We start from the raw sequence: 6,000 nt of genomic DNA, 5'->3' as shown, positions 1-6,000 counted from the left end.
CCACAGCCCTTTGGCTATGTCCTCTAACAGCTCTGTCTGCTCCAGTGACGTTTGTACCCAGACTTATCCCGTCAAGGACTATTTCCTCGCTCTCTTCGTCATTGTTGTTTGCCTTGTCAGTCTCCGCATGCTTCTTTACGCCAGCTATTACTCATGGCTCAGGTTTGCCCACAGACAACCTAATGAAACTCGGCCTCCTGCTTCCACCACCCCCTTCGCGCCCACTCCGGGACCTATAAGGCCTGCGCCTTCCCAAGGCGGAGAACAGAGGATTTGTGTCATCGTGGCGGGCGAGGATAGACCAACATTTATTGCGCAGCCGGCACCTTTGGCGCCTTTGAGGAACGCAGACAGCCAACTACCGAACATGAAGGCAGCTGAGATGACCAAGATCCAAGTTTCTGCCTAGCAATTCCCCCTTGTCCCTGCATTGGTTCCCTGCGCAGCGTTGAATACTTCGAAATGGCTCTTCCTGTACTTAAGGTTACCTCGGATTTAATGCGAATGCCGATTCAGTGTTGTAGATTTGGTCAAGACCGCAAGATGAACTTCTGAGGAACTGTGTCTCTCTAAGCTTTGGGTGTTCCCTCCTACTGAGATCTGAGATCTGGTAATCCAGGGGTCAGAGCACATGCGGATAGTCTCAAAGGGCATCGATGCAAGTCTCTCCTTGGCGAATATGAACGAGGACTCGCAGTTCAGGAAATAACTGTTGATTCGTTTGCGAGGTCAGGTTGCACTTTTCCAAGAAGTGAGCGACGAAATTTTAATGTTCTTCATGGAAAAGGAGGTTGATATGAACAACGCTGTCGAGTTTGCACTTTTTAGGGGTGAGCACGAAATCAACTTCTGATTTCTAATGTAAGTCTGCCTACCGTTATCATTGGTAGTAATTGCGACATTTTGCTTAGAAAGCCCCACATGTTCTGCATTGAGAGGGTCCCTTAGGCCTCTGGACTGAGATAGACGGTTCTCGAGTAAATCTGCATAGCTGAGCTTTATGTTTGGAGAAATTCATAACTCATATGTACACTAAATACTCCTTTCTGTAAGGTAGCTGGTTATCGAACTCTCCAGATAACCCATGTTTTGTAGTTGTTTAAGAAGCGCATTTCTCGCATGAGCATTAAAGCTTGAATGCAAGATGTGCATAAGACCACGAACATAAGGACTACCCAATGCTGATAGAAAACCTTAGGATCAGAGTTGGCATCATATAACAGTACACTGCAGGGATCACATGGGCAAGAGCAGCATCTTTGGCTTCTGGGTCAGAAGTTCTCCCTGAGTCATCCAAAAAACCCTCTTCCTTCAGCTTCATTTTACTTATGTGCTCATCATTAGAACAATCAAGGGTAAATGCTCATCTAGATTGTCTCCATGGTCTGTGTGCACGCACTATGCTGAGCTTGGTTTAACCCAGTAATCCTCATTTTGCGTACTCTGGATTCCATTTCTTCCCATGGTGGAAGCCCTTATTCCTTCTTTTACAGCCCTCGAATGGCTATTTTTCCGCCTCTTGTGCCCAGTTTGAACAATCAGGCTGTCAGGCATATCTGGCATCATCTGCTTTGAATGGATCAGTCTATTTATTTGTATTCCTACTCTGTAGTACAAATCAGCTACTTCTATCATTTTGGATTGTTCTGGAGTCTATTTTATCCCTGCAACCATTCAACATTGTAACTCCTAGTACAGCGTTGGTTTTTACTGTTGTATTTTGGCATGTGGAACAATTATGAATTTCTGGAGTCTGAAGCACTGTGGGGGTTTGTGTGTGTATAATGATCCAAATGCAGACTTGCATATTCTAATATGCTTAATGGTGCTCCAACCTAGGTGAACTGTTCCTGTATGCAAGTATGATCATAGTTGGTCATGTTGATGTCACCTTTGAATCCTTGCCAGAACCTTCATGGCACATGCCTCTGCTGAAAGCCATACCATCTACAACTGAAGGCTATCTCCAGGGACCAGGACAGCAAATGCTGCTCAGTTAAAGTGCTGGGGTTCACCAAATCCATGAACTCTTGCCAAAGGGTTTTGTGACGGATTAAGTCTCTCTCAAGGACAAGAAAGCTTTTAGTAGAGCATAGGCACATGCCTTTTCAAAGCCCCTACTAAGTATGAGGAAGTTCCGCTATTGTACAGTGGTCGGGGTCGGCGTTTTTTCATCACTTGCATGCTCTGATTGCATAGATGCATTTGTGAGTGTGGGGTAGGCGTTCGTTCATTACTTGCATTTGATTTTGCATAAGGTGTCCAGATCTACCCAATGATGTTCTTCATTGCAAATATTTGCATGGTGGGTGCTTTGACCTGCCTACATGTTGTGTATGGAGGCTTTGTGAGGCTTGCCCTCTTGATAGGCATAGTGGGTTCCTCGGAGGTGAACAAGAAGAATGAGGGAGGAAAGGAATGAATGAGAAATGATTTGAGACTATTTTGAAAGGGGCTACAAGGGGAAGGTGGGAGCTTGCATTTGCTAGAGGGGGAGATGAAAATGTGTTGATATGGCGGTAAACTCAAAGAGACCTAGGGGGTTTAAGAGTTCTTAACCAAAAGGTCCAATTAGAAGGAAAACATCAGCATGGTTCTAGTTTGAGTATGGTTTAGGTGTGAGAAAAAAGTGGAGGTTTGACAAGGTTAAGTCAAGCCCATCGAATTGATTTTTTTACTATTAAGGGACCAATGAAGACTTTTTAGTTTCTTGTGGATAAAACTAATTTTCCTAGGATTGGGAATCATATGTTATAGATGTCACCACATGTATCTCATTGGAGGGTTCCACATTGCCTTATCTAGCCCTTTATTAATAGAGTTAATTTTTCCTTCAACAGGAATGAGTACTTCATGTCCACATAGGTTGGACTAAAATGATTTCATGCATAAGTCCAATAAAGTATGCACTTCTAATAGGCTCATGTAGCTTTAGCAATTATTTGCATCCCTTCTAGAAGTAGGAACACTCTCCTCACAAAAAGGATTGACAAAGCATATGAACAATAAAGCTGATGTCATTATGGATAGGTCTCTTGAACAAACTCAAGAATGGAATCAACTTTGATTCAAATTAATTCTTAAATTGGGATATTAGCTCATCTATAGCACAACAATGCGGACCTGAAACATGTTGTGAAGGTTACTTCTAGCTCTAATGCTTTCACAACTTGCACTTTTATGATTTTACTAATTTCAATGTTAGTTATATAGAAAAGGATAAAAGTAAATAGAAACTTGTGTTCTCCAAAGCAACATGTTCCATTCTCGTAGTGATGATTGCCCTCTTGATCCCAATTATTCGAGACCTAATTGATAATAGTGGTTGTTTGGATCTAGTATCCCAGGGATGCAAGTAAGCCCTTAATGTGAGGCACGCCCATCATCTTGTATGGATTTTGGAAATTCATTCCCTAGTGCATTCAATACTCCAACAAATTACTATGCTAATGCATCCATTGACAATGCTTTTACAACAACTATTATACAACCATAGTTCCACCTTCTTGCTTGAGTTCACAATAGCATACAGACAAAGAATTAAGGTATTGCAATGATTTGATATTCTTCAATAATTAACTAGTATCTCTTGATTGCTTCTATTTCTTGCACAGCTTCATACAAAAATCTATTTTGGTTGTGTCCAGCACCAATTACATTTTGGAGCCGATTTCAAATGCACAAAGTTTTAGGGCCCATTTTGCATCATTTATATAGGCTACAATTTGACTCATGGGGTTTGGGGATATTCTTTAGGATTTCAAACCTATCATGCCAATGTAGAATAGTTATCTCAAATCATTAATTCCAAGATGCAGCGTTACTAATAATTTCAGTCTTGCATATAGTGTCATTAATATTCAAGGTTTAGTCTTGCATCATGCAATGACTAACCTCATTAATATACAAGTTTAGTCTTGCCTTATACAATGACTAACCTTGGGGGGTCAGACTATTTCATAGATGGTGCTACAAGTGGCACTTTCTCGTTTGCCACCACTTTGCAAGGTGCTCTTTTTCTATAGGCCCTTTCCTTGTTAGCTGGATGCATTTGCTTCTATCAGCACCTTCTCTCTATTACTCGCCATTTTCTTTTGGAGCTTGGGTTGAGGCTGCTTGTGAGCTGAATAGTTAATAAATATCTCCTTTGCTACGTTTCCTTATTTTGTAGTCAACTAGCTTGTACACTTGTAGTTATTATACCAGATCGTGTTTTTTTGTGTGTTGTTATGCTTGACTAAAAATGGCAATCTTATAGGAAACTTCTTCTTGTGGTGTTATGCTTGACTAAAAATGGCAATCTTATAGGAAAAAACTTCTTCACAAAGCTTCTCCATTACCAAGCTTGAAGATTGCCATTAAACAATGACGATAAAGTAACATGCAACAATGATGCAATGGAACTCCAGCACAAAAATATTTAGGTGTTCTAGATGTACATTTGATTGATGAAGTAGCAGTGATAATATATGTAAGGAATTTGGCATTGCACTTAGAATCCCTCATATTCTTCCACAAATTACTTGCAGGCTTCTAGACTAGGTCCAAATGACATTAATAAGTGCATGAGAACTTCATAGAGTCAGCTTAAGTGTGCAACAATAGTCACAATGATATTATCATAGAGAATTTCTAGATGAATTCTAATTTCTAGACCCAAGCATCCTACAAGCTCTGTGGAGTGTAACAAGCTACATGGACGCCAAACAAACTACTCTTCAAATGGATGGATTGTATCTTGATGAACTAAAATTAAGTTTTGAAAAATGAGAGGCTCATGAGTAGAGGGGAGATTCTAATACCATGTGAAAATATGAGTACATCGAGCATGGTTGTGGTGTGCTTAACCTGATCTAGTATGGGTGAATCTTAAGTGCAAACATATTGATGCAAAGCTAAAACATTAAGCTCAGACTCAAGTACAATTAGGTTATAAGATTGAGATTTTCACTCATAAAAGACTTGAAATTACCTCCTATAAAATGTAAAAAGTAGTGAATATATACTTGCATTTCTTGATCACATGTGGGATAAAGCCTCCTTGCCATGTGGCAGCATGCTCTTACCTTCATACCTTTACTCATACCTTGCCTCTCTTTTTGTGCTTATGGCATCGCCTCTCTCAATAGGTTGTGCTAGTGAAGAAGAGCCTTTCCTATTTCCTTTCTAAGACACATGTGTTGGAACCCTCCATTCAATATTGGTTGTTGGAAACCTTATTCATGTTAAATACCATATTCTTCTTGAGGGGGATATAATTCACCCTAAGATTCTTAGGCTAGCAAAGGAGGCTAAATGATCAAGTGATAAGAAACATAGGCTAGAGTTAGTGTTTAATAATTGTTGTTGCATCACATGTGTTTTCTTCTTACAAGTTGTATGTTTGGATTTATTAAGTAACATAATATGTTTTACAAATGCTTGTGCACCAATTTTTATTGCCTTGCTATGTTGATGTTAATCAGTGCTTTGATTGTGGACTGATTTTCCAAATCCTTGTGCACCAATTTTTAGTGCCTTCCTATGTTGATGTTGATTTGTTATAAGATGGATGCCTTTATTATTGATTAATTTTGATTTCCTTTCTATGTTGATATTAGTTTATTATAAGATTGATGCCTTTATAACATGTTTAAAATTACAAAGAAAGAAACCTTCCCATCTTTGGTCACTAGCAGTCATTGGATGGCCACAAGCTAAGTGATCCAGAAGATAGGTCTCAACAACGGTATGTAGTAAGAATGCAATCTCAATGTCATGACTCACTATTTTCAATAAGGAGGCATGGAATCTGGAGGGGATAGCAATTGAGTCCTCAATAGTACTATTAAGGACTCAATTGCAATCCTCCAAGGGGATTCCATGCCTCCCCATGTACTATTAAGGACTCAATTTTTATCCTCCAAGGGATTGAAATGCGTCCCCATTGAAATAGTGAGTCATGACATTCATATTGCATTCTTACATGACCTTACATATACCACTCTTGTGGATAGCCTT

The sequence above is a fragment of the Dipteris shenzhenensis genome, chromosome 8, assembly GCF_047967505.1.
Source record: "Dipteris shenzhenensis isolate YYH24624 ecotype China chromosome 8, Dip_SZ_1.0, whole genome shotgun sequence".
Lineage (NCBI taxonomy): Eukaryota > Viridiplantae > Streptophyta > Polypodiopsida > Gleicheniales > Dipteridaceae > Dipteris > Dipteris shenzhenensis.
Note: the sequence above shows the minus strand (reverse complement) of the source record.